The following is a 26,301-nucleotide window of genomic DNA, read 5'->3' as shown; positions in this document are numbered from 1 at the left end:
AAATAAATAAATAAAAATAAAAAGTTGATCTCAATATATCCATAAGGTGGACAGAGACATAATGAGAAACAGATTTCACAAAATCATATAAACTTGTTAATAATATTATATCAGTGTCAATTTCTTGGTTTTAATCTTGTACTAGAATCTCTAATGGAACATGTTACCATTAGAGAATGCTAGGTGAAGGGTCCAAGGGATTTTCTGCCTTAATTTTGCTTCTTGTGAACCTAACAATTATTTTAAAAAAAGAATCATATGAACTTTAGCCTCACCTACTTGTAGTCACACCTCATTGCACATACCTTCAGTCTCTAGGTCTTCCAGCTAATAACTAGCGATACCAAGAACGTCCATTCAAGACTTTCTACAAAGCAGAAACCAAAACAGAATTAGACATGCAAGAAATTTATTGGAAGAAACACCTGTGAAGCCCAAAAGGAGAGGGAACAGGGGTAGAAGGAAGAGTCTTCAAAGTGCCAGGCACTTCCAACACCTGTGAAGGAAGGGAAAGAAGGAAGGGTTGGATAGCAAGAGCCTCAGACCATGTATACTTCAAAGAACCTCAGCCAAGCCAAAAAGAAGTCCCTACACAAACATTGCCTGGTAGAGGAGTCCCAGGATAGGGGCTGGAGGACCAATGGCTCAGTTTTGACTGGAGCATCATGACCTGGAACAAATACTGTGTGACTCCAAAGGCACAAGACAAGTGGGGATTGTCGGGAAGCTATGCTTGCAGAGCAGCTCATCTTAAAGGGGGCATCCGAACAGGACACCTCCAAGGCCACTAGGCTAAACAGTTATTTTTCAGTCTTTTTGCCTTTCTAACCAGTCCTTTAGTGACCTTGACCACTCCTCCTCCCTCCTTTGGCCTCATATTCTAATTCTCAAACCAGAGTTAACTCCTCTCTTTGCTTCTTCTACGTATCTGCTCCCTACCTATATAATACAGCATTAAAAAAAAAAAAAAAAAAAGCTGTAGAACTAACCTTTGGACTCGCCATATATGTATATTGTCCAACCTCGGATGGCCCTCACGACTCCTCAGTATATTTTGCTTTCTATTTATTCTTGATTCCATGCCACGTTTCCTACTGGGTTTATTGTATAAGCTCCTACACTGCCCACACCTCTGCCATTTCTGGAGATGACCTTCCTTCTTCTCCCCCGCATCTGTGGCTGTCCTTGTCCACTCCTTCCTCCTTTGCTGGAGAAGGGAAGGTCATGCCCCTCTCTCTGGACCCTCAGTTGCCTCCTCCAGCCTGCTCCGGTCCTGTTGACTGTTCAGTCCTCCCTCTTGTATCATTCTCCACCTACTGGATCCTTCTCCTTGGTTTATGAAGGTTGGTTCCTCTACCCCAAGCTAAACTTTCCCTGGATCCTTCCACCCATTAGCATTCTCACGTATCTCTCCTGACCTGGTCATCAAATCACCTGAGAGATGTTTCTGCCTTTGCTACCTCCCTGGCTTCTCACCAAGCCCGGATGCCCTGTCCTTACTGCTTCCTCGTGGGTCTCTACTGCCTACCAGTGCCTCACCTTGAGTCTCATCTTTCATGACCTTTCATCCTACCCATCAAGTCCTCATTCTCCAGATTTTTCTCCCCACTTGGATTCTAGACAGCATTCCTCTAAGCTCTCCTCCTGTTTCCTGACCTTATCTATTCTGATGTCTTTTCTTATGGCCTCTAAATATAAGTGTTCCCCAAGATTGTGTCTTCCTTACTCTTGATTTGGCTCTACTTTCTTTGACTTCACATCTCATCAACTTTAATGGCTTTAACTCTCCACGACCTGCAGGAACTCTAGATCCTGGCTCTGACTTCCCTTTTAAATTCCCAGTGGCCCTTATATTTTGCCAAAGCTTCACACTCTGTGCCCATACTCCCAGCCCCATACCCTCTTCTCCTTCCCACTTTCCTGTTTCTCCTAAAGAGACCCCTCATTCTGTCCGTCATTCAGAATGGAACTTTGCAGTTAGCTTGACTTTTACATCTGTGACTACCCTGGCCAACTTCCTCTCCAGGGTCTCTCCCAGCCTTCTGTTCCCAGGGCCGCTACCCTGGCTCCAGCCTTCCCACCTGTAGACACCGCTCAACTGCCCTTTGCACCTTAAGTCTTGTCCCTTTCCAGGCCCATCAGACTTACCATGGCAGTTTTATTTTCCTAAAAGAATAACTTTCATTATGTTCTTTTATGCTGCAAATTTTTGATGGCTTTACACTATCCTTTCCTACCCACTAGCTAAAAATAATCTCCTCCTAGCTGAACATCCATAGTCTTCTTTTCTAAATGTCTTTCTTTTAGAATTACTGGACAGTAATTCTCCAGGCTCCCTCCCGTATTTCACTGACCCCCAGAGAAATAGAGACAGGGGTGTGGGTGTGTTGTACTCTTTCTTACTTCTCTCCTACGACTATTCATTTTCCCTTGAAGTGATCACTCCCCCAGAAGGATGTAGGGAGTACATCATCCTGTTGAGTTCTACTCATAAACACAGGTCACTATGGTTCTGGGAGGCTCTGGGATTGCCCTGCAGAGAGCCAAATGTCATAACCTTGGACATACCATTTACTTCTCCCAGCTTTGGTCTGCTCATATATGAATAGGCTACTATTGTTATGTGTCACTATGATGACTAGATAAGTAATAGAGCCATGCTTGGTGTCAAAGGGCTCAGTGTTAGCTATTGTTATCATCATTGTCATTATTGTGTTGTCACACTGGCAGTGTGACATTATCCACATCTTAAGTGTTCACTGTCTGACAGATGAGACTAAATTACAAATTCCACCCACATGGTGAATTAATATCCTGAGTACTTCCACTAAGATTTGGGTTGGTAATCTTTGGTACTTTAGATGATGGGTGGTAGGCCCCAGAGGATCCTGAAAGCAAAAGTCTGTGATTTCCTAGTAGGAGATTTGTCTTCTTTTATATTTAGCCCTCCAGGGTTTAATGTCAAAGCTTTCAGTGTTGGACAAACCAAAGTCAGACTGCAGGAGAGGAGGTCTTGTTGACTTGAAATCCCTGTTCCCCTACACATGTGCTAACACGCATGACTCAGACTGTGAATGAGACATGAATTGGCAAGGACCAAAAGGCAAAATGGAGGAAGAAGGAGGGGCTGGACTGGAAGAGATTTAGAATGAATAAGGAGAAATTTGAAATACAAAAGTTGATTCTAACAATGACATCAAAATGAGTGTTGAAATACAACACACAGTTGTGCACCATTTTGAATATAACTAATGCCACTAAATCATACACTTAAAAATAGTTAAAATGAAAAAAAATGGTTAAAATGAAAATTTTTGTTACATAAATTTAGAATAAAAAATAAACTCATAAGCCAGGGCACAGTGGTGAACACCTGTAATCCCAGCAACTCGGGAGGCTGATGCAGGGGATCACAAGTTCACAACCAGCCTCAGCAACTTAGTGAGGCCCTAAGCAACTTAATTAGACCCTATCTATCTCAAAATAAAATATAAAAAAAAATGGGCTGGGAATGTGGCTCAGTAGTTAATCACCCTGGGTACCAAAAAATGAGAAAGTAAACCCACAAACCCAAAAAACTGGACAGCTACAATGTATAATAATTTATAAACCATATTTTATTTCAGAAATATTTTATTATATGACAGATGTGCTTGTGTTGACGTAGTGATCATTGAGCACCTACTTGTACAGTGGTATATTATATATATCTTGATATGTAGCTATGTTGGGTTTTCTTGTGTATTTGTATTCAACTGGCACATCGTGACTGATGAAGGAATGATAATCATATCTGACTTGTGGAAAGAATACACTAATATTTATTGAATAGAAATAAAAGCAATGACCTGGCTTCAAAATTATTCAAAAAGCACCTTCTGCTTTAAAAATAGACAAACTGAAGCATGAGCCAAATCACATCAGCATTGCATGAAGTTCTGGTGCCTCTATCCCACCCAGGCCAATGCTGTTATTGACAGACTAATATTTGCCAGGTTGGTGGGCCTGGAGGTGTTCTCTCATTCTCTCAGTCTGAGCACTGATTGGCCATTTGGATTCCTTTTTTCAGTGATGCACCTGTTCAATCAAGTCTTTTGCCCATTTTGGGGATAGATGTTCTGTCTTTTTCTTACTTACTGTCAGTACTATTTATTGCAAGGGCTTGTAGAATTCTCATTCATTTAAGACTTAAGGAAACCTTAGTGTGATTGGCCAGTCTCCACGAGTGACAGCAAGAACACGGAGCCAATTCTTTACATGCCCATTTTTTTTGGAAATGGTTTCAGAGAAAATCATTTAAGGACTTTTTCTCCAAACAAGTCACTCACTGTGGAGGCAAAACCAGGTCGGGGGGACTCAGCATTTCTTCCACATTCACTGAAAGTGTAACTTCAAGCACAAGGCCATTTTAAAATGGCAATAGAGGGACAACTGAATAGATCATTTGAGGAAAGAAGACATATTATTGAGGCCAACACATCCATTGACACTTGTTAGCTCATCTCCAAAGAACAAAATACTGAGTAGCAAAGGCTTAAAGGGAATGAGACTGTACCCAATAGAATGAAAAAGCTTTGGGCTCTGGCCAGAGAATAGATTTGGACCATAGATTTGACTTTTTTTCAGGGCCTTAAATTTAAATGACTAGAATTACTTTTAAAGTATCATCCTACTCAGTCTTTTGGAATAAAAACATGGTTTTCAATTTTACAAAAGTAAAAACGTCATCTAGCATAAAGATGCAAGACACCGTCGTTGATCTCACTTGTGTGGGCCAGAAAAGTGGATGGGGCATTCTAGTATTTACTCAGCCTGCAGGGAAGCTGCCTCTGTAGCCTCCTTAGACCTGCAACACATATGCACATAATACACACAGGAACACATCTATACAGACACAGTATATACACGGTATACATGCATACACGTGTGTACAAACATGCACATATACACAGAGGTGCATTACAAACACTGTATACACACATGCACATATACACAGAGACCCATTTCATACACAGGGTACATGGATACACATACAAACCAAGCACATAAATGCATAGAAACATATACACATACATGTGCATGTACATAGACATATCTAACACATGCATGCACCCACACACTGATAATTTGTGCCTGAAAAACTTGAGACAAATACATACATGGAGGAGTATAAAGGAATAGATCTGTCCTTCTAAAAAGACACTAAATATTGTATTGTGAAGCTTATAAAGCCCCCATTTCTCAGTTAAGAAAGAAGGGACCGTGTTAGATTACTAGTTCATATAAATTATCTAGAAACTGAAGTCAGTTGCAAGTTTTAGGGGTGGAAAAAATAGAACTCAAGTTGTTGTTTATTTTTTAAATCTCATATCTAAAGAACAGATAGATTTATATCCAGATGCGAGCATTTAGAAGGAAAGTGTGTTGCTATGGCTCTCTCATCTTCTAAAATAAATAGGATGATATTAACAGTCAGTACTGATCTATGAAAAGATCCAGTCAGCTGGGAAAGATCCTTCTTCCATAAGGGTATCATCAAAAGCCTGGCCCGGGTACCCGGTTCTTCAGGGTTTGATGGGTGTCAGTTACCCAGTTGGCTACTTAGGGATCCAGTCGGCCTGGGATCCCGTATTCCTAATCCATTTACCCTTAGACTTCTTGTCCTGAGCCCTGTGCCCACAGCTCCAAGTCTACATGGGGAGGTCATGCCTTGTGACTCAGGAGCCCTTTGCTGGCAAAGCCTCATTCCCCCAAGTACCTGGCCATGAGGAGGAAGCCATATCCCAGTGATCAGCAAGTGCTGCCAGTACGACCTGGTATTTAGAACCCTTTACTTCTGGGGACCCCTTGGATTACTATGTCATTCTTCTTGAATGTGCCTATGTGTCCAACCCTCTTCTCAGAATGAATACTTGTCTAGAACATTCCTTCATCTGCCGCTCAAAAATATTCCCAGCAGCTCTTCCCGCAGTTCCCCAGCCATGCCTAGGGGTGTGGGAATCCCCAAGGACACTGCTATTAGATTTTCAGCTCAGTTGGTATGACCGGCCACGTTTCCCAGAATTCTTTGGGTTCCCTCAGCACTTGCCCTCCACTTCTCAATTCAGATATTTTCCTAGACTCTCAAAAGAAGAAGGGGAAGTCTCCAGGAACCGAGGAGGACTTCAGATCCTGGAGCACCCCCCTTACACTGGAAAAATGCTGCCACCTCCCTTTCCCCACAGGGGCCGACACACCGCGGGTAGCTGTCATGAGTATCCCACACTAACAAAGATGGAAGAGCCCGAATCCTGCCCTAGTAACCCATTCTTTCAAGAGAGGGTAGACTTCTGCAGCACAATTACCTATGCAGAGCTTCTGGCCACCTACCAACCAGTCAAACCCAGTGCTTAAAAGGAGCCTGTATCCAACAGGTAATGAAAGTTGGAGGTAGTCTCTATAGTCTCTGAAATTCCATGATGTCACTTCAGTAACAACGTTTCTGGATTCTTGGAGGGCTTTTACTATTATTATCATCCTCTTTATTACCAATTCCAGATAAGTGAGGTCATTGTTGAATCATTGCATTCTGAATGAGAGATTGTGTAAATCCAAATTAAGCCACTAAACAGGCATTACATTGGACGCTGGTGTGTGTTTGTTGGGATGTTTTTCTGTGCACATAAGATGCTGAAATCACTGAAGCAAAACCCTGATGAAAGCTATTCACAATTAAGCCTTTACTATCATACAGGTATGTCAGCTCCATCTACCCAAGGGAATATCACAGGCATGTTCAATATAAAATGCAAATATAATAGCTTAGTGGATTGGCTATGTCAGGGGTGTTTGACTTAAACCTATTACCTTGGCAGATTAAATACAGTGACAGATCTTTCACAAGGCAGATATTCTGATCAAGTTACATCTTCTCTCAGTATTCATAGGTCATCAGTTCAGTTGGGTCTAAATAGAAAGAGGACAAGAATGGGTGAGGAATTGAGAAGGAGTAGGGCACAGCCACAGACAATCAGGAGGACCTGCCTGATACCTCCCAGACCATGCAGTACCCACTGAGACGTACTATGGTTTGCTCAAGCATGAGCTATTTGTAGCAGATATTGATTCTCTTGTGTGATGGAATAGGTGAGGGTCCACCAAGCCCTCCAGGCCTACCTGATCACTTCCAGGTCTTGATACCAACTCACCTGAACAGAGGTGGGCCCAATCTGAGCTGTGACATTGGCTCTAACCCTGTTGCTTCTATACCCCTTCAGAGCATTTGGCTCTCTCATTTGACCCACACCCCAGACTCTGACCTCTGCTTTGCTGGCAAGACTCATTCTGCACATGAGTGGTCTTGCTAGGGCCGCTGTCCTTCTAGATAGAATTTCCTGCCTGAATGCTCCATGGTCCATCTCCCCATGGCACTGCCCACTTCTTACAAGGGCTCTTCCAGGACTGTCCTGTCCCTCCCTCACACACACATAAACCTCCAACCTGATGACAACATCCCTGGCATCTTGGGACAGCCCACTTTAAGCCCGTACTCCACTCAGTGAGACAGGCTTGGTGGAAAATCACCAGCTTCATCCACTTTGTACAGCATGGTCTCTTGTCCCAATATGGCATGATCACTTACAAGCTTTGGAGCTTATATATCCAGTGGCTTTTCCAGGGAAGCATCTTACAAACTGCCACAGAGAACTGCAGAAATAATTGATCCCTTTTTTAAAAAAAGAGCATTCCTTCTGTGGCCTTTGTGATCCTTCTGGCTTTCATATGCTGTGAAAAGTATTGGCTCATGGCTACGTATATGTAGAGCCAGGAAATATGAAGAAGTCACACTCAGAGTGGGTCCTACTCTGTGTCAGGTTCTAACTGGCTGACACTCTTAGCACAGAGACTTTTTGCCATAGTTGATGGTGACCCACAGAGTGACAGTTGCCATGCTACTAGGGTAGGGCTGGAGGTGGCAGACAGTTAATAGTTGGGGAAGGATCTGGAAGAAAAATCTAGATGCTCAGGACTTTGGCTGTCCTCTGGATCCTGCCCTGACTGGCTCTGTGAGCTGTAAAGGCCAAATCCTGCACAGCCAATTTTTCCTCTATAAAATAAGGAAGTTGACCTAGAGCAGGTCTCTTCACTTCCAGTTTTCCTAAATATGCATGACTCTGAAGTCAGATGGCTAGGTAGGAATCTGGAAAATTCTAATAATTACCAACTGCCATTTTCATAGAATATTCTCCTGGAGTTTAAACATACATTATGTAAGCATTTGACATCATTATCTCATTTAATCCTCACAGTCTTTCCAAGAAGTTGATACCATGGTTCATTTCACAGAAAAGGGAACAGTTTTTGTAGAGGTTGCCTGACTTTGTTAGGGTTGTGGCCTTAATAAACAACAGAGTAGAGATTTCAGTCCCGCTGGAACTAAACTGATTACACTTCTATGGAGACACATTAAGTTTCCGAGCCTCGTTCTAGAACCCTCAGTGTCTGAATCCTGTCATTGCTGCCCCTCTGTGTCCACTCTACATTCCCAACCTACCCGCTTTCCTGACTCCTGAGACCCACGTGAAGCGCGCCTTTGGTTTGTACGAAAGGGTAGTGTCACGCTTTAGTTCTGCATCCATTCTTCACAACAGGATGGGAATCAATAAGAAAACAGCACAAATGAATTTCTGAGCAGCTACTTGCAACATGAAATATAAGTGAAGATGTGACTCAAAGAAAGATTTAGCTCAAAAGAATAACTTTGTAAGACAATCAAGTATCTCCTCTGTGTCCAGCAAGTGCTTAACACAAGTCGTCTATAATTTTGCTGAGTCCACCTTTGAATCATAGATGCTGGGAGGCTTCTCGAAGTTTCCAATGAGGTCCAATTGATCTCCCAGCCTTTGCATCTCATCACCACAAACCAGTTCTGAAGGAAAAAAAATGCACCACCCCACCCCCAACATCAGACAACTTCTATTGAGCGCCAGTTACATAAAGACTTCTAAGGAAGTGAAGATGATCCCTCACCAGAAAGTAGAAGTTCTTTACAAATTAAAGAATAGGCTTCAAAGTCAGAATTGGCCTCTGAGCAAGGTCATTGTATTCTATTTGGAAATAAGCAAAAGCTCTACTGTTTAATCAATATATTTCTGGTGGTACAGTCAATGCTCAGGATTCACAGATTCTATGTTGGTGAATTTGCCTACTCCCTGAAGTTAAGCTGTGACTTCAAATCAGTGCTCGCCACACTCGTGGTTATTCATGGACATGTGCAGAGAAGTAAAAAGTTTGAGTCACCCAATTCCCAGCTGAGGTCGAATAAGGCCTTGCTCTGCCTTCTTGTTTCATTTCTCATTCTGTAAACAAGTGTTCTTTCCACAGGGCCACGTTTTTTACATCGTGTGCTTTGTATTGTTGATGTCACTGTTTAAAATGCACCCCCAAGCATAAGGCTCTCTAGTGTCCCCAAGGGCAAGAAAGCTGAGATATACCTCACAAAGAAAACACATGCTTCAAGAGCTTCATTCAGGCATGCATTAGAGTGCTGTTGACTATGAGCTCAATGTTAATGAGGTAACAATATATATTTAATAAGGTGTTCTTAACCAGAAACACTCGAGGCTATGTATTGATCACTTGAAAGTGTCAGGAGTTCACAGGAACTAACCCTCTGGTTCTCCTAGGAACAGTGGCTCAGTATTCACTAATTCAATGTCTGTGGTGACTCTGTAGACTATAACTACAGCAAATGATCATATTTCCAAAGTTAGGAATTCCTAATAAGGTCTCGAGACTTTTGGGGGGACTGCCAGGGAGGTCTGGATGACTGATCATATGCCACTTTCGGCTTTATTTTTCTGCTTTATGGAAGATGAGAACTTACAAAACCACACCTGTTCCTTGTGCGATGCCGAGCAGATTTTTCTCAGTGTTCAATTTACCGGGTACTAAGTGAGACCCCAGAATCCCCTGCTGCTGGAAGATACACAGAGAAGCGGCCCCTGACCTCAAGAGCCTCCACCATTGTGACTATGACCCATCTTAAGGTAGCAAATGTACCCTGTCTAAAGGAAAGTGGAAACATGTTAGACTTGGCAGAGAGAGGCACGAGCTCCCTGAGGCATAACCTGAGGGAAACAGGCCATTTTTCTAATAGTAACCTTGAACTGTTAATTTTGTGTTTCCTCCCGGGAACTCCGCAAAGGAAGTCCAGCTTTAGCCAGAGCTTCTAATTAACTCTAAAGTTTCTACCGCATCAGCAGACACCTAGGGACCACCCTCGTGCTTGTCTCTCTCCGGACAGAAGTCAAAAAACTGCTGTAGGTGAGAACTGCACCATAGGAAATCCCATTTTCTCTATGGGAAATGGTTGTCATATTTTCTTCACCCTGATTGTTTTGGAGACCTTGTGATCTTACAGCTGAAAAAATAGTATTTATGATACTCAAAATAGAAATAGTAACGTTAATTTATTAAGCATCCAATTTACGTCAGGACCTGCGCTTAGTGCTGGGAACAAAGGATAAAAGGCACCAGTCTGCCTCTAAGTATCTCGTGATCCAACTAGAAAACTCAGTTATTGTAAAAGTGGGATAAAAGCCATGGAAGAGGGACCCTGGGGTAGGGAGCCGGGGGCAGCACATAACTCAGTGGAGGCTTAAAGGGGGATGGTATGCTTCTTGCTGGAACAGTCCCAAAGGGTTAGCCAAGTGAGGCAAATAGAATTGACCATTCTGGAAAGCAAGATCCACATATAAAACCTTAGAGGCATGAAGGAGTTCAGGGCATCCCACAACATGGGGCCCAGAGTTGGAAGAGTCCCAAGAGAGAGGCAGGAGGAGAGGCAAGACCCAGATCCAGAGGAGCCTTGCAGGCCTCGTGGGAAGGAGGACCTTCGCTGAAGGACCTCACAGAAGCCAACAGATCACCACATTTGCACTCTCTGCGGACCAGTTAAATTGAGGGACGGGCATGTTGAGGAGGAAGACAGCAGTCAAGCTATTGGGAAAGCCACTGAGGAAATAAACTAAGAAAGAAATAGGAAGACAGTTCAAGTTCCATGGACCCATCCCAAGGAGGAGAAAGCAGGTTGCCCACTACCTGTGGTTGAGTTCAGGAGAGTGGTTTGGGCTGGAGATGGTAAGCTGATGGCTGATTTCTAGACGGCCATTGAAGCCAATGGTTTACATTGCAAAAAGCAAAGAACAGAAAGCTACAGAAACCCTGACCAGGAATATTAGTATTTAAAGGATGGAGGTTGTGGGGGACAAAGATCTGAGATGAAGCATGCGGGGAAGTTACCAGAAATGAAGGACGAAGACAATTGTGCCAGATTCAACAGAGGAGAAGTTTCATAGAGGAGGGAGCCATCACCAGAATTCAATGATGCAGGGAAGGAAGGCGCCATTTCATGGGCCACTGGTGGGAGTGGGAATGGGTTGCCTTGGGTAGAGAGATAAATTGGGAAAAGAAGTAAATGCAGAGCAGTTTTTTGGTAAACTTGACTCTCAAAGGAAGGAAGAAGATAGGTGCAAATGAAGGGGATTTTTCCAATTGCCAGTCATAACCCCGCAGCGGTTCTTAACTGCTGATAGGATTCAGGGAGTATTTGTAAATTGCACAAATGACACAGGCTGCCTGATGAAAACCTCCTAGTGAGGAAGGGAGGGGGCAGGAGGGAGAGCCAAGGAAGCTCTGGGTCAGAAGTTCTAAAGAGGACATCTTTTATGAAGACGTATGGGGAATAATTAAATGGAATCAGATTAAAACCTGGTTTACCCAGGACTGTCTCTTTCTAGCTTTTAACCTTAGGCAAGTTCTCTCTTGGAGCCTGAGTACTCTCGTCTGTAAAAATCAGCCAAATCCTATCTGTCTCACCAGTATCACTGGCCATAGTGAGAATTAAACAGGACGATACGTGTGAAGAACACCTTGGAAATTGGAAAGCCCGGTACGGTTGTGAGATGTCGTCGTGGGAGAAGAGGGGCCTTCTTGCTGCCCTTTGCCATCTGCCGTAGTGTCTTTTTCTGTTGAAGTCACTTCAGGCACCATGGAATAACTTTCTTCCAAACTGCAGGTGGATCTCTCTCTTCTGGGGATTTCTATCTTTTTTTAAAATTTTTCTTACCCACTTGAGAGGGAGAGTTCTGTGGATACATAAGAAGGCATTTTTTAAATTAAAAAAAAAAGAAAGTTAAAATAGCCCTAATTGCTAATCATTTTAAAAATTGTTGGAGAGATGCATGAAAAAAAAAACAGGCAAACCACATTGCTTTATAGACATTTAATCTTCCCAGTTATGACCCTGGGGAAATAAATCTTTTCGGAGGTCACTACCTTAGAGGAAGGTGACGTTACACCATCCTACTAACCGGGAAGGCAGTCTATATGGAAATCCATCCCCCGCCTCTTCATTGTTTTAAATCAGTCTTCCCTTCTACTCCAAAACACACTCTTCCATGATTTTTGTCAGTCATTGATAGTATCTACGTTTTTTAATGAATACAAAGTAAAAGTACCTGTGCTAGATATTTTAGACTAAAGCAAAGACTACAAACCGCTACACTGTGGGCCAAGACTATCTTTGCGAATGTATTTTATTTAACATTAGATGGTTTTTAAACTGGTCTATTTTATAGTTAAGCATGCCAGCGTCCACCTCTGGGAACCTCAGAAGGTCAGGTAACACCAGCAGGGCTTTCGTCCCCCAGCAGGTGGCTAGTGCTCTCAGGTCACTCCAAGCCCCAGTCCACCATGTTGCTTCCTCAGGCTGTTGTCCACAGGTCCATGGAGATTTCAGCGTATATAACCCCTCCTATCAAACCAAACCAAGAAAGTGCAATGGAAGAGAAGACGTTTGTTTCTGAGGTTCAAGTGGTTAAAATAAAGAAGGAAGTAAACTTTCACCCTCCTAATACTTGGGGTGAAGTGTCTGATTGTCAACTCTTAGCATCCTATCTACTTTAGTCTGGGGCTCCACAGAAGTAAAAGTCAAATCTTTTGTGTGCTTCCTCATATGACAGAGATTAAAACCAAAGCAACTACTGCCTTTACAGAAGGCCCAATGCATAATCCAAAAGAAAAAAAATATATTAGTTCAAAAATAAAAGGCCATTTACCAAAAGATTCTAGAATGCTCTTCCTACCCTTACAAGGGCAAGAAACTTTGATCACCTGTGCCTGAATGGAAAGACATCTGGTAGACCACACTTCTCTTTCAGAGTTAGGAAAATAAAGCTTGTTCTAGGTTTATTAACACAGACATACTGGTCATGGCTGGGCTGTGCCACATAGAAGAAGTATTCCAAGCAGTGCGTTCTTTGGCTCCCGTCAAGTGGCCTGTTGTCTGTGGAATTTCCTATTCTCCAGCCCCAGAACAGAAAGCAGCCCTGCCACCCCCCCAGCATTGGCCGTCATGAGGTTTAAAGAGGATCATTTGTTTTCATTACAGCCCCTTGAAGCCCTTCCTTCCCTCCTCATTAATGAATTTCCAGTCTTTCATCAAAAAACAAAAACAAAAAAACAAACACAAAAAAGGACCTGGCAGAGGACATAGTTAAGTGGCTGGCGTGCATGGCTGTGCTGGCTTTAGAGAGAGGAGACAGCCATTTACTGATTGCGAGGAGGGGTTGATGTCCTTGGTTAGTATGCTAATTTCGTCTCCTGCATTTAACATTCAGATCAGGTCTATGCAGGCCCTCCAGAGCCGCAGAGTCCAGGGATGGGTGGCTGTCTGCCTTGCAGCACTGAACATGCTCTGCATGAATTACATAAAAACCCAAACATTCAGCCTTCTCTGACTTCACTCTTTCCCTCCCTCTCAGAGAGACATGCAGACACAGAGCCGCATACACACCACATGATGCCCACACACGCCCACACACTGATGCCACGGGTCTCCATGAAGATACGCGATATAAGGTACCCGAATCATCCACAACTGGCTTAATTCCACCTCCTCTGGGTTTCCAAGGCTCACTTCTGCAGGATGTATTTCTCCTGCTTGGGAAACTTGGAATGCATTGGGGAGTTCAAAATAAGGAAGCAACATGAAGATTTAAAAACAAACAAACAAAAAAAACATTTACAAGGAGGATATCTTATCTATTTGAACTCCCAGTTCCAGAAATCCTTAAAAAAAAAACAAACACCCAACTCCACTCATGGGAAAGAGAACCATATAGCTCAATTAACCAAACACCCAGAAAGAAGGAAAATCAGCTCACTTTATTCCGTGGGGTCCCCACTTTGTCATGTGTGTTTGAACACTATATTAAAAGAGTCTTATTCATGGTTGGTTTTGAACTCACCAAGCCACAGCTGGGTGACAACAGAAGAGGAATCCCAAAATTGCTCCCACATGGCGGTCCAAATGGCAAAAGATGATCACCTGGCATTTTTGCCAAAAGCCCAGCCAATGGAAAACTGAATTTCCTCAACCTCCTTCCTCCAGGACATTTCTGTAACCTTGCGGCAGCTTCCTGGAAACAAACAGAATCAGCGGCTCCTAGCATCAGAAGGCATATTGAGGGGGTTGCTTTTAATAAACTGAAGCAATTTTGAGCAAGCAGAAGGCTCCAATTAGAAGGAGAGGACAGGTTGGTTTTTATTGTGTTGTTTTTTGGTTTGGGATATTTTTTTCTCAATGTATGAGATGACCATGTATCCTGGCATGCCGTAGCTCCTTCCTCCGGACACTCTGGTGGCCCTGGGTCCCGTCCTCTTGTGTGTCTGCACTATATTCCATGTTCAGCTGGGGAACGCCAGGCAATCCCTGCCGAGCCTCCCATCTCCAAGCTACAGACTTGGTTTGCCTCTTTTTTTTTTTGGCTCTGGTCCAAGATGTTTTCCTGTCATCATTTCACTGTCTTTTCCAGTAATCCCTTTTTTAAACATTGCCAACAATTAGTCGATTTATCTCCATCACCAACCACCACCTCCCACCCCCAGATCCACCGCACACACACACACTCCACTGAGCCCCCATCACTGTCTTATTTTTGCCTTGAAGTATAAGAAATTACAGCTTCTCATTAGCTGGAGAGCACGTTTGGAACGGCTTTGTGTTTACTCACTTAGTAAGTGATGCTGGCCTTTTTAATTATTCTCCCTCTGCGTGCCATCGGAGAGCAGCAAGCTGTTCAAGCCAAACCCAAGGACGGCACATCCTCCTCGGCGAGGCAGGTGGAAGGCATCACCGTGCGCTGCACCTCACCGCTGCTGCAGTTCTGCTTTGCCTGTCAGCAAGCCAAGGAATCCCCCCAAAGCTCTTACGTAGGAGATACCAAAACTGTGAGTCACTTTTCACTCCCAGAGCCGAGGAAGTCCACTGCCATCTGTGCGTCACAGCAGACCCAACATGGGGGTTTCCTCCAAGCCATCGAGATCCCCAGGACCAGACCGTCCGGCCCTGGCTTCCTTCCTCTTGCTGTTGCGCCCCTCTTTCTCTTCCACTCTGGCCCAACCCTTCGTTTTGAAGTCCTCTTCTCTCTTCTTCTCCCTCTCGGTGTTGCCGACAGCCGCAGACCCAGCAAGAGCTGGGTCCCTGTCGCCTTCTGTTATTTTATTTTTTTTTTTTTCCCCTGCAGCAGCCTTTGGCTGCTACCTCTGCAAGCTGGATCACCAAAGACACACGACTCACTCACAATGAATAATCAATACGGATATTGATCTGGGGAAAATGTTTGTAAATTCCTGAAAGGGGATCAGGAGCAGGGGGCCAGGGAGGCTCGTGGGGGACGACGCTGCCCTGCTCATCGGCGGTCGGAAGCAGAACCGCCTTTGGATCCCCAAGTTGGGCTGGCTCCGAGGCGACGGGTGCCGGAATGCGTGCGGACGAGGGTGTGCGCGCGTTAGGAGGGTGTTCAGTATTCTCATTTCTCTACAGCTGCTTTCCCCGAAGAATCAAGAGCCAAATGGTCGGGAGCCCCCGTCAGCGCCATGTCTTGGCTGCGGGCCAGCGCTGTTTTGTTTTCATTATCACACGCTACTTTGCAATTTGCATAAATACAGGGTTATTTTTTATCGTGTCGCCCAAAAGATAGAAAAAAAAAATAGAGTCTTTGTTGTGTGCAAGAGGGGCTTGCCGCCTACTCATCGAAGCTAAGGATTTACCTCCGAGGCAGGGCTTTGGGAGTCTATGTAGAGGGCTTGGGAAGAAATATGGGCAAAGAAGTGGTAATCACAGGGGAAAAAGAATACAGGAGAGAAAAGGTAGAATTTAATAAGAACTGCAGGGCACTCAGCTCGGTAAAACCAAATTTAGGGACCCACTTTCCCCTGCGGAGAAGACTTAAGCAACAGTCCCAGTGTCCTGGTCAGCCGCAATGCATGCATTCAACTGGAAGGAACCATTGATCCTTGGTGGGAAAGGTTTGCAAGATGAACACACACTTGCTCTATCCCAACCCCATCCAAAATGTGGAACAAGTGGACACAAATGGAACATTCCTGTCAGGGGCTCTGCCCTGCTGGTTTTCTGCCAGGGTGAGAGATTTCACACCTGGGCTTCTCCCTTACCTCCCCTTGGCATGAGCCGGTCCCCTGAGCTCCCTGCTCTGCATTTGCCCAAGTACCCTATGGGATTTGCATCCTCCCCTTAGCCTTCTGTCTTCAGGGGAGTGGAAGCAAGAATGTGATATAAGCTAAGTGACAAGCCACAGATGGCTTTCTCCTGCAAGCTCTTCTTGTCTGTGGAGAGGAGGCCTCGGAGTCCAGAGTGACATCGGGCATGCACACATGTCCCAGGGAGCAGTACTTCACATTAGAAAAACTCTCCAGTCCTCTTGGCCGTTGGATGGTGAGCACCTTCCCCACCTTGGCCTGTGCTCCCTTCATCTCTCCCTACTCACTGTGTTTTTACAATTGGGCAATAAAAATCTCTTTGGGATCCCTCTCTCCTCTCTCCCATCACCCTATCTATCTCCTCCTGGCCTAGTGACAGAAGGGATGTGTCACCTTTGAGATAGCTATCTAGAGTAAGACCTCCACATGAGGATTCAATTCCAACACCCCCTGGTCTGAAAGGAGCTGTCCGCTTTATCAGCCGGCAGCAGCAGCAGCAGCAGCAGCAGCAGCAGCAGCAGCAGCCGCAGAAGCAGTGATTTTTTTTTTTTTTTATTCCCTTTCTGGCTTCTGATTAGCTCCAGCAATCCAATTAACAGAGGAATTTATATCACACGGACTGAGGTGCCTCTACTCATCACCGCAGCTCAAACCCACTCATAAATTCTGCCGATACTACATCTTCCTGTGACATGGATTAATTACAGCACCAGGCTTTCCCAAGTAGGTCTACCAGCAAAGGTGTATATGAATATCAGAAATAAAGAGGCTAAAAGGGATGTTTTCTTGTGTATTATCAAGGATGAAGAAAGGCTGCCCAGGGAAGTCACTTTCGTCCTCCATCTCTGCATCCGCCTATTGTTCTCTGAGGTGTCAGAGGCCAGATGGGCCAGAATTAAGTATTACGGAGAATTCAGAAGTGGTCTAGTCATGGCACACCCATGTATATTTTCACATCTTTGAAGCATTTAACTTGAAACTTCAGGGCCCTCAAGACCAACTAATTTCCTGCCTCCAGTCCATGTGCCCCCAAAATAGTTAAACGGTTTTAAGATCTCCATGAAGAGAAATGCCATTATCCTTATTGGTATTCCACTGCAGTTGGGTACAATCATGATATTGTTGCACCCTTTCATCTATCTACAATTTCATTCCAAATTTACCCTCACATTCATCAATCTCCAGCATCTATCCATCCATTCATCTAGCTATATTCATTTATATATCAACTATTTATTCTGCTTCCAGTCATCTATTCATCCATGTGCATCTCACTATCCATTTTCAAACCATATATTGATCTATGAATATCTTTCTATTATCTGTCATCTACTTGTCTATCCATTTGTGTCTCTATTAATTCATTCATCTGTATTATCCATCTGCTTTTCTGTCTATTCATTAATCTATTCATGTATCTATCCATTCAATCATCTGTCATTTGCTTACCAGTTACCAATCCCTTTTTATTTTGTGCCTTTAGTGAACTATGATCTCAACAGAACTCCAGATTCACATTCTCAATCCATTTTTTAAGATAAATAATGCCCAATTTCCAAATGAACTCTGTAAATGCGAAATACTTGGCTATTTGTTCTCTGGTTTAAAACACTAAAGAGTGAGGTCAGTAACAGCATACGATTTTAAATGAGTTAAAAAAATTACAAGGAAAATATTTTATCCTCAATTCCTGGAGCTCTTTCCTTGCTTAATAAAAGTATACATTGCTGTTCCTCTTTAAACCATTCCTTTAGACAGGGGGAAATTTAGATAATGTCTACACATGAATCTCATTCAGTCTGTTATATCTACCACTGAAAAGACTTCATGCAAATGACTTAGTTCAACCAGTACTAATTTGAGATTACTTTTATCATAAAGCAAAACAGATATCAACCCAAAAATGGGATTGTGGTTATACACATTTGGATTTCCCCTATATCCAGGAAAGTAATCGAGGAGCAATTTGAGAACTAAAAATGGATTTTTCCCCATTATTTTTACTCAAAATATATTCAAGTCTGGGCCAAAGCTTGAGATTCAGTACCTTCTGAGAGTGATCTCTAGTTTTCTTTTTAGCTCCCAAGAAAATAGGTCAAGGAAAGCATCACTGGCTTGATGAAAGAGTTGAATGAATGAATCTCACTTCTGTTTAATCAGAAACCCCGGCTGCTCACTGTGAGGGAGGAGGATGAGGTTGTATGGTTGGGCTTCTCCTGCATGTGCAGGGAATCATTTCCCAAACAGCAACCAAGTTGGAATCCTAATTGAGCAACAGATCTTGTATCTGACAACACTCACCATCTCTAATATTCTGTTAGTTTGTAGGTGGTATTATCAGCTGAGGATCCAAGTTTGTTAACAAAAAAGATTTATCCATGGATTCAACCAACGACGGATTAAAAATATCCCCTTTGCAAAAAAATTCATCTATACTGAACGGGGACAGACTGTTGGTCGTTGTTCTCTAAACAATACAGTGTCATTAGTATTTATACAGCTTTCACATTGAATTAGGTATTTTAAATAACCTAGAGATGATTTAAAGTCTCCAGGAGTATTCATGTAAGTTATATGCAAAGAACTACACCATCATACATAAGCAACTTGAGCATCCTCAGATTTTGGTATCCAGGGAGGTCCCAGAACAAAGACCCTGTGGATACCCAGGGAAGACTGTGTATTGAAGACCATTTCAGATCTGGAGTTGTAATCCCAGGGGAGCATGAAGGGACCCAGTCCATGTTGTCCTCCAGAAATATAAAGGAGACAGAAATCCCCTGGTTCCTTTTCTTGTGTTATTTCCATCCATGGTTTTCTGGATTCTATTGTAATAGAAAATTAGACCCTAGCTCTGACTTTGCTCATCATGCTAACCAGGGCTGAATTCTCCAGAAGGGACAGTAGACTTGATACCTAGGGCCCCACCACTGTTAGTGGCCCAGGAAAGTTCTTAAATTTCTTTTAAACTCATTTTTTAAAAACAAATTTTTAAGGTCAAAGAAAATATTTAAACCTAGAAGAGTAACACTGCTATTAAATAGCATTCACATTCACCTTTATACTAATTGTTATAAAATATGACTCAATCATTTTCTTAGGAAGGAAGAGGTCCTTTTTGGGAAAAAGCACAGAGGGCCCATGAAAGGCATTTATAATGTGACTCTTGTCATTAACCAGACTACCTATAACTTAATGGTTAGGCTCAAAAGACTCTGGTGGTTAGGGATCTTTTCAGGAGCTAGACTGCCTGGGTTCAAATCCCTAATGCTACTACTTGCCTGTCACCAAACTTCTCTGATTCTCACTTTCTTTAGCTGTAAACTGTAGATGATAATAGTGACTAATGCACATAGATGTTATGAAATTATATGAATAAATTTCTCAACACAGAGCCTACACATAAAGAGTGCTTGATAAAATTTTGTTTTATTAATTGTTACGGTTTTAGCTTTGGTGTCTTGTGATGCCTACCTCTCTGTAACCCAGTATCATGCCTAAATTGATTATTTTCATTTAAAAGAAAAATGTTAGAATATCTTCTAGCCACCATGGAAGGAAGGGCAGCAATTAAAGTTTCCTCCTTACTCTGGAAGTCAGAAAATTTTCTCTCCTAGAAGCAGTAGATTTTGTACTTTCCACCTGGAGCTCAGTCTTTATTCCATATTATAAAACCCCTTTAATAAATCAGCATCATCTCTCCTGATCGGAGATTTGATTCTTTCCTAACCTAAAACAATCCTTGCAAAAATCTTATTAAGAACCACAGGTTAAAAAGGATATTGTCAAAACTTTCTCTCTCCTTTTCTCTCTTTACTTTATTATCTCCTCATTTTTTTTGTCATTTAACTCCAATTATGAGATGCTAAGTGCTTTTGGAAATTTCATTGTTAATATCTTCTTACAGTGCTATTAACGTAAATCAAGTTTAATAGTGTCCCAGCAAGTGTAAAAGCAATCAAAAATTCAGTACTCACGAATCATTCTGTAATTTCAGCATAAAATGTTAATAGAAATAATATCTAATACCATAAAATATCAGTAAATCCAACTTTAAATATAGGTGATGAATTACTTCACTATCCTATAGCATTTGTGGAATATTCTGGTGTGAAGTACTTAATTGGCTGAGCCATACCTCAGTCATGCCCAGACTGCCAGAAGTCCCCTCCTCTGCCTCAATCCGACCGGCCAATCACAGCAGAATGAATCACTAATGAAAGGCATTTCTTCATCCCAAACACTCTGAGTTACTCGGCAATCAAGAAAAATGACTGAGGATCAAGGTAGGAAGTGCAGTCAACCTGAAGGAATTCAAGTAAATGCAAAACTAAGACACTGTGGTTCAATTCTAAGAACACTGATTAGTAGCTGCAAGGCCTTGTTCTCTGTGTCCCCAGCAAAGGTGGCTCTGTCCTTGGGGAGCTCACATCTCATGAGACAGGCCAAGTCCAAGACACGTCCAGCTAATGCTATTTCAGGCCCAGCAGTGAAAACAGCATATTACATGTGCCTGTAAAAAGCCTGTAATAGGTCATTAGTTGGCCACTTAACTTTATAAGTTCATTAAAGTTGGGGCATTTATTTTTTTTATTTTTTTTAAGCATTTTAACTTAAAACAGCATACATACATTTACTCACTGATCCTCTGTGGAAGGACAAAGTGAGTTCTTTTGAGTGATCTGCTTAGGGTTCCATGCCATCTTACAGCCACCACCAAGTGGCTTGCCCACAGTTTCCAGACTCTGTTTCTTTGAGGCAAAGTGTACTCCAGAAGCCAGCAGAGAACAGAATCCTTCAGTTGCAGTTGTCCTACTTACATGGAAACATTTAGTGACTCACTTGAGTCCACAGAGTTGATGTAGCTGTCACAGAAATGCCTGTGTTTACACTCAGGTATCCCCTGGTCATATTTTATTTCATTAAGCCATGAATTTCACTAACAAGAATCACTTCCATAAAGAGGTTTGGGGATGAACACACCTTGTTCCTAAGAAGGATCCAGCTCAGATAGTGAACTGTTCATGGGCTTTAGGTCGGAGGTGATTATCTGGGTTGAGTGCAGTCAGCTTCTCTCAGGACTTCCGAAGGGAATGGAGAGTGACTATAAGTACAGATAGTTGAACTGGATGTTGTGTTAAGGATCCAGAAACAAAAAAATGCCATGTTGAGTCAGAATAAGAACCCACAGGGGCCAATATTCAGCTTGTGCTCTGATCCTACCATGCAGAACAGAGTGGGTCCTGATATCGGGGATCTAGTAAATACCTTGAACACCACTGATCCCAGCTTATTGTGATTCCAACCTCTAGACATGTATTCAAATCTTTTTAATACACTGTGGTGGCTAAATCCACCTTTTTAAGAAGACTTTATTTTATTTTTTTTTTAGACCAGCTTTAGGTTCACAGCAAAATCGAGCAGATGATACAGAGAATTCCTATATATCCTCTGTCCCCACATGTCCATAGATTCCCCCATTGTCTCCATCCCATGCCAGAGTATGTACATTTCTTATGATTGATGAGCCAATATTGACATATCAATATCACCCAAAGACTGTAGTTTACATTAGGGTTTACTACACCTGTGTGTGGGTTTTCATGTGGACATGTTTTCTACTCATTTGACCAAACACCAAGGAGTATGACTTCTGGGTTGTGTGGAAAAATAAAGTTAGATTTTTTTTAAGAAACTGTCCAACTGTTTTCCAAAATGGCTCACCACTTTGTGTTTCTACCTGAAGTGAATGAGCACTCCTGTTGCCCACATCCTCAACAACATTTCATTTGATTTTAGATAGCAGTCTGGATTTTGGCCACTCTTATGGGTATATAGTGGAAACCCACTGATGTTTTAATTTGTGTTTCCATAATAACATATGAAGTGAAGCATCTTCTCATATACATATTTTCCATCTGCATATCTTCTTTGGTTAGGTGTCTGTTAAGATCTTTGGTACATTTCATATTTAGATTGCTTGCTTTTTTCCCCCAAGTTTTAAGAACCCTTTATATATTTTGTATAACAAGTCTTTATCAGTTACATCTTTTGCAAATATCTTCTCCCAGTTTGTGGCCTGTCTTTTCATCCTCTTGACAATGTCTTTCACAGATAAGATTTTTTTAATTTTAACCAAGTTCAGCTTATCAATTCTTTTGCTTATGGAACATGACTTTCAGGTTATATCTAAAATGTCACCACCAACCCCAAGGTTATCTAGGTTTTCTCCTATTATCTTCTTAGAACTTTATAACTTGTGTTTTACAGTTAGGACTGTGATACATTTTGAGTTAATTGTTGTGAAGAATATAAGGTCCATGTGTAGATTCATATTTTCATTAAATGTCCAGTTGTTCTACCACTATTTTTTGAAGAGACTACATTTTTTCCACCATGGTGTCTTTGCTTCTTTATGTGTATATATTGCTGTGCTATCTGTTCTGTTCAACCTATCCATTTGTCAACCTTTTCATTAGTACTATACTGTCTTGATGAATATAGCTTTATAGTAAGTCTTGAAGTCAGGTAGTGTCCATCCTCCAACTTTGTTCTTCTATTTCAATATTATATTTACTATTCAGAGTCCTTTGTAACTCCATATAAATCTTGCAGTAAGTTTTCCAATAACCACAAAATATATTGCTGGAATTTTGATTGAGATTTCACTGAATCTGTAAATCAAGATGGAAAGAACTGTTGTCTTAATGATACCGAGCTTTCCTATCCATGAACATGGAATATATCTCCATTTATTTAGATCTTCTTTGATTTCTTTCATCAAAGTTTTCTCATATAGCTCCTGTACATATTTTGTTAGATTTCTACCTATGCAATTCATTTTTTGTGGTGCTAATATAAATAGTATTGTGTTTTTAATTTCAAATTCAAGTTATTCATTGCTGGTACATTGGAAAGTGATTGACTCTTGTATAGTACCCTTGTATCCTGCAACCTTGCTGTGATCACTTATTAGTTCTAGTTAGTTTTTTGCTGGTTCTTTTGTACTGTTTACGTAGATAATTATGTCATCTGTGAACAACAAATCTTTCGATATAAGAAAAAGCAGTAATACACTAAATCCAAGCACTTTACATATGTAATTTTGCCTTATTGATCTTGGCATATGACATAGATGTGAGGAGAGATTATTCACACCTAATAAGCCTCTTATTCATCTTTGGGAAATAATTATAAACAATAGTGATTACTTCAAGGTTCATAGTGTTACAAAAATATGAGAAAAAGAGGTAAGAGTCTTCTGAAAAACGATTAAGAGATATGTAAAAAATAAACTTTATCACTGGGTTATTGAAAATGGGGAAAGTTTTTAAATAACATAAATATCCAATAACAGGAAATATACTAAATAAAATGTGGCATGTTCATGTAACAATTTACTGTGCAATCTTTATGCTGTGAAGTGATACTTAAAGACATGTAAAGTATATATAATACATTGATTAACAAATTTTTAAAACAAGCTAAATAGTATACATAGGAAATCTCAATTTTATTTCTAAATCTAAATATGTGCATCTTTTAAAAATAAAATGACTGGGCACAGTGGTGCATGCCTGTAATCCCAGTGATTTGGGAGGCTAAGGCAGGAGGACCACAAGTTAGAAGGCAGCCTCAGCAACTTAATGAGACCCTAAGCAACTTAGTGAGACCATATTTCAAAATGCAAAATATAAAAGGCTGGGGATGTGGCTCAGTGCCTCTGAATTCTGTCCCTATTGTGTGTGTGTGTGTGTATTTATAACAAATAAATAATATATAGTATACTCATATGTAAATAATCTATGAAAATAAAAGATATGCTTATGCAGAAAGGTGTTTAAAATATATATACCAAAATTGTAACTATTAAGAGAGATCTTACAATATTTTTTTAATTTCTGTTTTTTATTTTTTGCCTTTTCCAAATTTTCTACAATTGGGAACACATATCTTTGTAAGTAGAAAAAATGCATATACATATATATAAATATATATTTTTATAAGTATAAATATATATGTGTGTGTGTGTATATATATGTTTGATTTTAAAAGAAAAAAAATGGTAGAAAATACCTGTAAAAGTTACCATTTTAAAGTGTCTAATTCAGTGGCATTAAGAACATTCACAGTGTTGTGCTACTATCACTGTCTAAATCCAGAGTATATGTGTGTGTGTGTCTGTGTGTGTCTCACACACACACAGACACACACACACACACATACATATACATATATATACATTTACAAAGCATGATACAGAAGCCCAGTGTATAGAATTGCTTTTATTTAGAGCAATCATAATAGGCTACCAATTTTGTAATTCTAGAAGGATGTTTATGTAGTAAACCCTGTTTGCCATTATGATCATGGCCATAGATTGGGATGTTATGATTAGCCAAATTTTCCTCTGAGGAGTATCCCAAATGGAGTAAGAGTTTTCAGAGAACCTGAATATAAAAACAAAACTAAGACAATATAAAATAATTTAATCATCCTGAGTTGTTTCAGAAGAAATCTCATAATCCCTTAGTGCTCTGATATTCTTTTCATTTTGAATATCACTGACCTCTGAGCAGAGAAAGCACCAAGGTGAGAGTTCATAGGTGTGTCCAGTTTAATGTCTAGCTCAGTTTTTCCCTGAGGGCTCCTAACCCCACATCCTACAGATGACTCCCTGTCTGAGTTCTTGGGGCTTTAGAGAGTATTACTCCATCCTTTGAAATTCATCAGGTCCATCCCCTGTCTCTGTTTTCCAAAAACTGTATCCTGACCTTGCCAAGCCTTCCCCTCAACTCCTGACCAAGGAGGAAAGCTTATATTCAAGCTAGATATTCTAGGGAGGTCGGAAACAAGTCAAATGCAGAAAATCAAATATGGTAGCTCTATTACAATAGGGCTCTGCTGTGCTTTCCAAAAATATTCATCCCTAATGAATTCCATGAGGCTGTGTCCACAGGGATCTGCCCCTGGGTTCCCTTGATCCTATAACAGTGCCCCAGAAAGGTAATCCTGCAGTTACCTAGAACACTGCTGTCCCCTGAGCACACCTCTCCCCAACACACACACACACACACACACACACACACACACACACACATCCACCCCCAGTGTTCCACCAAGAAGTCCTACAGAGAATCCATGTGAAGATTGATAAATTGAAACCATTCTTGCCAGAAAAAAATAAAAAATAAATAAGTAAGTAAAAAGAATTATAACCCTTCTCAGTGAATATAACCCCACAGATTCTTGGCTTGGCAAGCAGAGGGCAAGAAACATACATTTGAGCTCCCACTAGCCCTCTTGATTGGATGTCTACAAAATGAACACAGCAGCACTAAAAGATTCCATAGTCAAAGAATTTTAGAAAATAGTGCATCCATACTATTCGTGGCCTCTTGGAGGGTTAGAGCATACTCTGTTATATTACACACTCTGAGAAGGCCTGTATACCAAGAGCATTTAACTTTAGCATTTCTACTACTTATTTGTCAATGGAAAACAAAACCTATCTTTTGTTTTTTTAATTGACTTATACTTCACCTAGCTTTCCCCAAAACCTATTTTCCAAAAGAAATCTTGCCTATTTTCTGGGACCCCACTGCCTGGAGGAGGCAGCCTTCAACTCTCATTAACTTAGATTCTATGGCAAGGGCAGCCACAAAAAGCAATAACTTCTGACAGATGCTACAGCATGAACGAACCTTGAAGACATCATGTTAAGTAAAACAAGCCAGACACAAAGGGCCACATTTA

At 41.5% G+C, this 26,301-nt stretch overlaps 1 long non-coding RNA gene across 2 annotated transcripts; it reads right to left on the bottom strand.

Moving 5' to 3' along the window:
- Positions 1–6,704: 6,704 nt before the first annotated feature.
- Positions 6,705–16,538, bottom strand: LOC107150938. Of its 2 annotated transcripts, XR_007343621.1 has the most exons (4): positions 15,057–16,537; positions 14,292–14,462; positions 8,534–12,128; positions 6,705–6,945 (listed from the first exon to the last, which is right to left on the bottom strand). It is a non-coding gene; the product is annotated as an uncharacterized LOC107150938 (long non-coding RNA). The 2 variants fall into 2 exon arrangements; XR_001504654.2 differs by having other exon boundaries at positions 6,705–12,128; positions 15,057–16,538.
- Between the last annotated feature and the right edge of the window lie 9,763 nt (positions 16,539–26,301).

Source organism: Marmota marmota, unplaced genomic scaffold (genome assembly GCF_001458135.2).
Source record: "Marmota marmota marmota unplaced genomic scaffold, marMar, whole genome shotgun sequence".
Classification (NCBI taxonomy): domain Eukaryota; kingdom Metazoa; phylum Chordata; class Mammalia; order Rodentia; family Sciuridae; genus Marmota; species Marmota marmota.
This window is presented reverse-complemented; position numbering and strand designations above follow the sequence as displayed.